This window comes from Papaver somniferum, chromosome 1, assembly GCF_003573695.1.
Source record: "Papaver somniferum cultivar HN1 chromosome 1, ASM357369v1, whole genome shotgun sequence".
Taxonomy (NCBI): Eukaryota; Viridiplantae; Streptophyta; class Magnoliopsida; order Ranunculales; family Papaveraceae; genus Papaver; species Papaver somniferum.
The window spans coordinates 245678933-245688709 of NC_039358.1; the positions used below are offsets into that span (position 1 = coordinate 245678933).

Here is a 9777-nt window from a genome sequence, read left to right on the forward strand (position 1 = left end):
AATCTCTGTATTAACTGGGACTGTTGTCTTGCTTGATGCATCAGGAGATTCAGGACTCTTAAGCCCCATAATACCTAGAAAAGGAACAACCATGGCGAAAAATAAGACTCTCTTATATTCCATTAACCATATGCAACTAGTATGCTTCAACAGATGATCCATGAAATTGCTAAAATGAGAAGCTTATCAAATGTGGGAAAGAAACTATGAAATAAGGTTAAAAACTAAACCTGCTAGGTTTATGCTCTGAAGAATCTGCCTCCTCCAGTTCCTCACTTGGTCACTTGGATCAACAGGGGAGTCCAAGACCTGATCCGGTTGCTAGTGCTCCTCCTACTGGAGCTTCTTGATTGACGTAAAACCCGAATTTATTTTTGCCCAATTTTATGGTCCGGCCCAAAATTAGCTTAAATATTTTTAATCAAACTCTGAACCAACAACATTATGGAAGTAATCTAACCGAGTTATTTTTTGGATTAGGAATTCTAATATTGTGTAGTTTTAGAATTGTCGGTCTTGAGCTTCCGACTTCCGATCGAACTGGGTGGTAGTAGAGCAGTATATAAGGGCTGTTAAGCCTTGAGTAATTCTTTATATCTGTATCAGAAAGTGTAAGAAATTCATCTTAGCAAGTTAAGTACTACTCCGTCTTTCTCGATTCCAAACAGCTACAAGTTTCTACAAAAGTGAAAAATGAGTAGAGGAAATAATAATCTCTTGAACATTCAACCCACGGATGAGCTCAAATTCCCATTCGAGTTGAATAAGAAGACTTCATGTTCTCTGAAATTAACTAACAATACCGATGAATATGTTGCTTTCAAGGTTAAAACCATGAATCCAAAGAAATACTCTGCTCGTCCAAACAAGGGAATCATATTGCCTGGAACAACATGCGACGTTGAAGTAACTATGCAAGCACACAAGGAAGCTCCACAGGATATGCTGAACTGCAAAGACAAGTTCCTCGTACAGACTACTGTTGTGGCAGCACCAACAACGGGGAAATACGAGGACATTAAACCTGAACAACAAAGAAAGTGGCAAGGTTGTCGAGGAATTCAAGTTGAGGGTGATTTATGTTGTTCCAGTAGCCAATCCAGTACTGCAGGTATCTGCGGTAGGATCTTCGTCTCCTATTACGGCAATGTCATCATCTTGTGTGGTGGAGAAAAATGGGAGTCAACCCACTAAAGATATCAAATTTCCGTTCTTATTGAATAACAAGACTTCATGCTGTCTGAAATTAGCTAACCAAACCAATCAATACCTTGCTTTCAAGGTCAAAACGACGAGTGAAAAGAAATTCTGTGCTCGTCCATCTAGAGACTGAAAGTGTATTAAGAAAAGATGGTATTTCCTTGTTATACAAAGCAGAACAAAGATGGCTATATAGCCTTACATGAACTAGAAAATAGGATCAAACTAACCATGAGCCACGACTGAGTAGTGGTGCTAGTGGTAACTAAACCGAAAGAACAAATCAATAACAGAACCCTAAACAATTGGGATTATTCCTAGACTAACTTGACTGACAATAGGGCTAGACTAGTTCGACTTACAATAAGGCAGACCACTTCAGCAGTCCAAACATGGGAATTGTATTGCCTGGAACAACATGCGACGTTACAGTAACTATGCGAGCACCAGAGTCACAGGAGGATATGCTGCAATGCAAAGACAAGTTCCTTATACAGAGCATCGTTCTACGTGAAATGTTTAACAAAGAAACTGCCATCCTTGTAGAGAGCATCGTTTTACGTGAAATGTTCAACAAAGAAAGTGCCAAGGTTGTTGATATTCAGGAATTGAAACTGAGTGTGATTTATGTTCCGGGCAATCCACTGCAGGTGCCTTGAAGGATCAGAACAAGAATCTTCTTCTACTCCTAGCCTGGCATCATGTGTGGCGGAACTAGACATTGGATATAGGGATGGCTTGAGCTTTTTTTAGGGCTTGCTTAAGCGTAAAACTCATACACCAACTATAGCCCAACTTAAAAAAGGCTTTGAAAAAAATGACTTTTTTTCTTGTTGGGCTGGCTTAAGCTAGTCCTAGTCACAAGGTAGTTCCGCCCCTCAGAAAGTCGAACAACTTTTTTGAACGATATGTAACATTCATTAAAACACTTGGCAAGTTTAGATTATTTCACGGCCATATCAGAATTTGGTGCACTTTCCTTAGAAATAAATGTTAATTTAATTTAATTTTCTATTCTATTAATATAATTTATTAGTTTCAACATTGCCAAATGAGTAGAACAAAAGTACGGCACCAGATATGACATGACCTATCAAACACCAAATTACCAACCAGGAAGAGATCTCTGCTGCTTAAATCATTAGCTAGTAGTATGTGTTGTTACAAAATTAAAGTTGCAACATCTACATACAGACACTAAATGCATCTAGCAAAAAAAAGCATCTGAATGCATCTGTTTATACTTTATACCTTTATTTTGAAGTCAACCTAAAGATTTTGTTATTAATTAATTACAGAGTTGAAACACGTAAGATGAGTTTATTAACTAGAACCCATAATCATAAATTATGCGCTGTTGCTAATTTTTTTTTTTTTTTTCTGGTTTAGGTGGAACATGCAACTTGAAACCGGGTAGCCCTTTTCTTATATATATAAGGACATCCAACAATGGAGTATAAAAAGACCAAGAGGGAGTATTATGTTCTTCCAAATGACTTTATTTTTAGATTTTTCGTAGCTCTCTCTTTTCTCATTTTTTTATCATAAAAGTTTCCAGAAGATTGTACCCATTGGTAGCAGTTTTTCTATTGGGTGAAGAAACTAGAGGCTATCCCAAAGCTACATGCAATTAGGTAAATAATTGCAGTAATTTTATGTTTTCTTTTAATGATTTTCGTTTTAGCTTTTACTCGCAACTGTTTCCACCGCCATCTTAACTGACTTGTAATATTGGTTTCAGACTTTTTCGAAGAAGATGCTTTGAGACATTGGCGAAAACTAAACGGAGTTCAACAAAGATTACATCAGATCAGATAATTGAATTTGATCTGGCCGTTCAGTGGTCAACTATCTCATTTCGGGCAAAACCTTCACAGCATAATCGAACTGGTTGTAAAAGGATGGAGGTTTTATTTGATAAGCAGCAGGAGAACCAAGATAATCGAACTCGTCAGAATCAGGCTTTCTTATTCGTTTAGGATGAAACTGCAATCCCACTATGAACTTACCCTTTTCAGGGCTGTATGCGTCCGGATCATGAATTCATAATCTCCATTTTCCCTTCTTCTAAAGAATCTGTGAACCTTTCCTCAACAACCTTCACCGCATGTCTATGCCAATCATAGTTATCATAATCCATATGAACAGCTCTTTCACATGTAGCAATTTCTCCTTCTTGTGAAGATCCTTCAGAGTGAAAATAAAGAACAAATAGCAGGTTGAAAGTCATTTGGGTAGGACATAGAAGCCTAAGGACTCTGAATAAAGCTCTAAAATACCCTTAGTGGAAGCATGGTTTTGATGCTGGGTCATAGGAAATAGCTTCGTAGTTCATGCTGGGTCATAGGAAATAGCTAGTCTCAATGACATACACAATTAATTAATGTGGAAGCTGGTTAGGTTACTCGGAGAGAGGAATATATATTAATGTGGAAGCTGGTCAAAGACACTGCTTTGTCATGGAATATAATGTTAATTTCGTAGCCGTAAAATCACTGCCAGGATGCGATAAGCCGTTTTGTCAAATCTTTCTTTTGATATCAGAAGTGCAAGTGCTCAATTAAACTTCCATGGAGTAGAACAATCTCTGACAATGATCAAGACATGTAGCACCGATATTGTGTGTGATATGATAACTATTGTGTATTAAATCATCATTAATAGAAGAGCAATAAATTAAAATGACAGCATATAAGTAACAAAGCTAGAAAAGCTTAAAATAAATAAATAAATGAAAATCCAACACAGTTCTCCATGAAAAGATCCCCGAAGAGATTAGTAGAAATAATTATAAACAACTAGTGAGAAAATAAACTACTGAGTCGGAACTCATTGACCTCCCGATTTACAGAGAAAAAGAGGAGAGAGGTGAGGGGATCTTCCGGAGTGATTTATACCAGCACAATACTTGCAAATTTGATAGGAGTAGAAGACAGATTTTAGAATAAGGTAGGTTTCTCAATGTGAGAAAACCCAAGGTAAAATCCTATACAGGAATAACAAAATAAATATGTCTTGAAACCCACCAACTTTGTGCACCCCACTAAAATCGGGGTGCACATTCCGGCCCTTCCTATTGGAGGGATTTTAGTCCAAAAACCAGCAGTCTAATTCGGAAAAAACTTATGTAGCGTCAATATTTTCTCTCTCTTGTTTTTCCTTTATCAAGTTCATCTTCTACATATAGGTTGGGAACCACATCTGAAATTTTCCTTTAACTGTTTTCTTGACTGAATACGTGTAGTTGCAGGTTTCCCTACAACCACACCCTGATGAAGATACACAAATTATATATATATCAATTCTTTTAGAACAATCAACCAATTTTATTATCTTTTCTTACAAATTACATAGGGTTTTATGAAGAACACTGAAAAGTAAACTAACTCTCTCTCTCAACAGACTTTCTTTCTCTTACTTTCTTTCTCTTACTTTCTTTCTCACTACTCTAAAAGATCTCTCTCCCAACTCGAACTACTTAGTCCTTTAAATAGGGAATTACAAAATGGATGACAGCTAAGTTTTCCATTATTTTCGGATTTGACTTGCGATCTTCTCGTGGATTCACAAAAGTCTTTCTCGCAAATCTTTCTCAATCTCGCCAAGTCTTCACGCTTTTCCCATGTTCGAGCTGACATCACTCGTCATTCTTCTATTCATCTGCGACAGATTCGCAATCACTTGTTAATAGAATTTCGCTGGATTATTACCATTGCGATATTCTGTTCCTACATTTTTCCTCTTCTCACATCTTTTTCTGCGAAGAAGAGAATGGTGTGAGAATCTCTTCTGAAATACCGCAATTACTTATTTCTTCTATCGACATGTTTCCTTGAATCTAGCGTAACCGCCTACACGTGTCCATTCTTCTTCTTTTTACTGACACGTTCCATTCCACCCGGTCATTCTTTTTTGCCTATTAAAGAGAGGAATCTGCTGAAGGAATATCTTCCGCTTCGTCTTCTCTATCTTCATCTTCTTCGTTCTCTGCAACTTTCCAACCTTTACAAGTTTCATCCTCCACTACTGATTCCATGGAGACTCCAAGGTTAGTTCTACTGTTAATTGTGCTGAAACTGTTTTTACATTACTTATTTTCTATATTAATCTTCACTTTACGTTAATTCCCCTACTGGTTCTGTTTCAGCAAAAAGACCTCCAAAGTTTAACCCACTGTTACAAACCCTAATCAACCCAAAAAAAAAAAATAAGGTGGTTGTCAAAAAGAGAAAGTCTGCGCATAACGAGGTAGTAAGAAACACTCTTTTCTTATTTAACAATATTGTTGCCTCTGTTTCTTATCTGCATTGGTTTTCGCAGGCTACTGAAGGATCCTCACCAATAGATACTAGACAACCGAAGAAAGCTTGCAAGCCCAAAACTCTTGATTCGTCGTTTAAATTTCCTAATTTTGACTTTGATGTTCCTATTGTTACTCCTTCGCAAGACGAACCTAAACTTAGAACTGAATCTGTTAGCGAGACTATCGCTACTGAACCTATTTGTAGCGCCCCATAAGCTAGCAGCTGACTAATCCAAGAGATTAGCTAAAAAAAGGAACTAAAGAATCTAATTCATTTACTTAAATATTAAATTAAGAAATCCGCTACAAAACTTAACCCAAAAACTAACCCCGCTCAGAAATATATAAACAAGAACTCCTCTCAAATGATATATATACAATAGTCATTTGGTTTGCAAATAGAGTATACAACATAATAAACATAGCAGAAGTTAACCAACTAATAAAATCAACGCTTGAAGCTTTTGTTGCGCAACTCTGATCTGTCTCTGAAACTGAAAATGAGAATAATTAACATTTAACTTATATGTAATCATCGACAAGATTTGGAAAACAATAATGTTTTCCCAAACATTAAGTGACCAAGTCACTCAAATAAACAAACTTGAATATGGATATGCTCTTTCTTCAAACAATGTAATAATACGGTGTCAACCAATTACACACCTAATAGTTATTGATGTCACTAGGGCTGCACATACCCGACCCAACCCGCCGACCCAACCCGCACCCGACCAAAAATACCCGCACCCGACCCAACCCGCCGAGGCATGGGTCGACTATGGGTGAGGCACGCCAGAACCCACCTATTTTGGGTCGGTTGCGGGTAGAAACTTCCGTCACCCGAACCGACCCACCCACCCGCCCAAAACTAACGTAGGATCCTGACCCTTAGATCTAACCTAGGATGGATTATCAGAGCCGTTGAATTTATGTATAAAAGACCTAACTTAACCTAACCTAATCGCAATCTCCTTCTCTTCTCTTCTGCGGCCTCTCCCTCTTCTGAGTCTTCTCTCCTTCTCAGACAGACTCATCTCCATCCAAGTCTCCAACTCCATTCTTTTTTCTTCTCTCAGTCTCAGATTCTCTTTGTGGATCATCGGCATCACCAGAAGCAAACCAATAACGGAAGGTAAGATTAGGAACTCAGTAATTTTCAATTTAGGGTTTATCTGTTTAGGATGTTGTTTTTTAATTTCAGTTTGGAATGAATTGTTATGATGTTACTATGTTAGAACTCAGTAATGAAGAGTTTAATCAGTAGATTCAAAGGATTCTTGAATGTTTATGTGTTTAGGGTTTGTCAAGATTGAAGAACTGAATCTGAATCTAATACCCTTTATTTTATTCTTGAATGTTTATGTGTCAAGATTGAAGAACAGAACCCAGCTATCTTCTTTTACCCAGGTTTGTTCCTCTTTATCATTTTTCAGAATTTGTTTTCTTTGTTTTGCATAGGCATGCATCCATTTTATTTGCTTCCAAAACCCCAAATTCACAAAATATCTTTCCGTTTTAAGCAATTTGAGGAAATTTCAGGGTTTAGATTTATAGGTTGATCATTTACTCTGTTTTCTAAAAATGTGTTTTTCATTTTTTTGACAAGTAGGACTTACTTGAGGAAATGAAACCAAACCACTGAGATAAATTATTTCAAATTTACTGTCAACTGATGAAGTTTGAATTTCTTTGTTTCAGTTGGTAAATAAATCATTCTTTACCTCTCAAACTGCATCCACATTACAGTCATTGCCAGAATCTTCTCCTACTTACAGGTAATTTCACTATTAATTTTACCTTTGATGATCAATTTACCACTTCCTCTTTGATAATAGGTGAAAACATTTTTACTGTTTTGATTATTTAGGTTCCTTTTATATGTCCTTTCCATTTTATGGTTTGTTCACTTTGTTGTTTATCTGAATCTAATGTTTTTTTTTTCCATGGTAGGGTTTGTCAAGATTGAAGAACTGAATCTGAATCTAATACCCTTTATTTTATTTTTCCATGTTAGGGTTTGTCAAGATTGAAGAACTGAAGTTCAGTTCATTGGAGCTTGAAGAAGAACTGGTCAGAGACTCAGAGTTGGTTTAAGAAGAACTAAGAAGGTATATCCAACTATGAAATTGTTTTGATTATTTAGGTTCCTTTATATGTCCTTTCCATTTTATGGTTTGTTCACTTTGTTGTTTATCTGAATCTAATGTTTTTTTTTATTCCATGGTAGGGTTTGTCAAGATTGAAGAACTGAAGTTCAGTTCATTAGAGTTTGAAAAGAACTAATCAGAGTTGGTTTAGGAAAACTAAGAAGGTATATCCAACTGTTTTGCTTATTTTGGTTCCTTTTATATTGTTTAGGTGAAGTTTGATAGAATCTCATTGAGCATGATAAAAATGGTCCTAGCGGTGAATCGCAAAGCTACTTGTAGCTCATCTCTCTTTGTTGAGAGGATGTTTCTGTCGTTAACATAAGGCCTTCGGCAACCCTACCTAGGACTCAGTTGAAGCTACATGTTAGAATTAAATTGGGTACTTCAATAAATTTTGTATAATCTCTTAACTTAGAAGTTTTTATAAGTTGTATGGTCTGAACTTAAGAATTTTTGTATTGTGTATCTATGCTGTAAGGTGTCGGTGGGGTAGTGACTTATGTAACAAATTCAACTAATCAGAGTTGGTTTAGGAAAACTAAGAAGGTATATCCAACTGTTTTGCTTATTTTGGTTCCTTTTATATTGTTTAGGTGAAGTTTGATAGAATCTCATTGAGCATGATAAAAATGGTCCTAGCGGTGAATCGCAAAAGCTACTTGTAGCTCATTCTCTCTTTGTTAAGAGGATGTTTCTGTCGTTAACATAAGGCCTTCGGCAACCCTACCGCTAGGACTCAGTTGAAGCTACATGTTAGAATTACCTAGTTTATATGGACTGAATTGATTACCTAGCAAGTTCTAATTGATTTTTTAAATCAATCTCAGTTCTTTAGTACAACCTAGTTAATTTATTTGGTATTTGAACTAAGTCATGAGTATTTTGTTCAATTCAGTATGGTGTTAGTACTTTCAATTGTTTCTTTTGTGCAGGTTACCATGGTTGAAATCTCAGAAGATGATTCTGCTTCTAATATTCCAATTATACATGGAGTGGCATCACAAATGGGACCTCCCCCTCCACGTCCACCGCGTTCTGGACAAGTGCATGGACCATCAGCAGGGACAGGGAGTACCGCTGGCTCATCTACACCAGCTTCTGAACCTTCACATGCTTGTGGCGCAGGTGAAACATTAGATAATAATCCTAATGCTGGTGTGAAGAGATCAAAGGTATGGGATCACTATGATATTTATGAAAATGGTGAGAGAGCGAAATGTAAATATTGCAAAAAGGATAATTACAAGATTGGTAAGAAAAATTTGGATGGTAAGAAACATGGGACTTCTAATCTCCAACATCATTTGGATAAGTGTCAGAAGTATAAGAATGAAATGAATGAGGCTAGAGCTGACGGACAACAAACACTTGAATTCCAGCCTTGCAAGCTTGGAGAGGAACCACAGTTGGTTGGGGTGTCTTTTTCTCAAGATGCGTGCAGGAGAGCGCTGATTAGATTTATCGTTACCGATGAAATGACTTTTAGAATTGTTGAAGGTGAAGGTTTTATAGCTTTTTGTAAGTATCTTGAGCCTCGATTTAAGCTTCCAAGTCGTATGACAATATACCGTGATGCGTGCAAGCTGTTTTTGACAGAGAAGGCTAATCTGAAAAGTTATTTCAAAGCAAACAAGATAAGAGTGTGCCTTACTACTGACACTTGGACGTCATCGCAGAATTACAATTATATGGTAGTGACTGCGCATTTCATTGATCATCATTGGAAACTACATAAAAGAATTATCTGTTTTTGCTTGATATTAGGCTTTAGTATAGTACGCAATACTCAATAGTAATGCACTCTTTTATCTTTTGAGCTTTGAACAATTGAACTCTGTTCCTTTTTATTGTTAGCTTTATCAACTTTGTTATACACTTATACTGTTATACAGTTATACACTTATACTCAATAACTCTGTTCCTTGTTAATGTAATGTATACTAATGTCATTTTATTTTATGGTGGGTAACCCACCACCCACCCGACCAAACCCGCCGTCACAATGGGTCGGGTGACAACCGACCCATTGTGTTGTTGGGTCGGTTGCGGGTGACAACTTCTGTTACCCGCCATCAGTGGGTCGGGTGGTGGGTGAGGCCAAAACCGACCCAAACCGACCCA

At 36.9% G+C, this 9777-nt stretch overlaps 1 long non-coding RNA gene and 1 pseudogene across 1 annotated transcript; both read left to right on the forward strand.

Moving 5' to 3' along the window:
- The first annotated feature begins 693 nt into the window (after nt 1-693).
- LOC113275756 lies at nt 694-5718 on the forward strand (annotated as a pseudogene).
- Nucleotides 5719-6423: 705 nt separating this feature from the next.
- Nucleotides 6424-8211, forward strand: LOC113323720. The gene is made up of 6 exons (XR_003347787.1): nt 6424-6638; nt 6877-6913; nt 7205-7281; nt 7521-7614; nt 7734-7817; nt 8135-8211. It is a non-coding gene; the product is annotated as an uncharacterized LOC113323720 (long non-coding RNA).
- The last annotated feature ends 1566 nt before the right edge of the window (nt 8212-9777 follow it).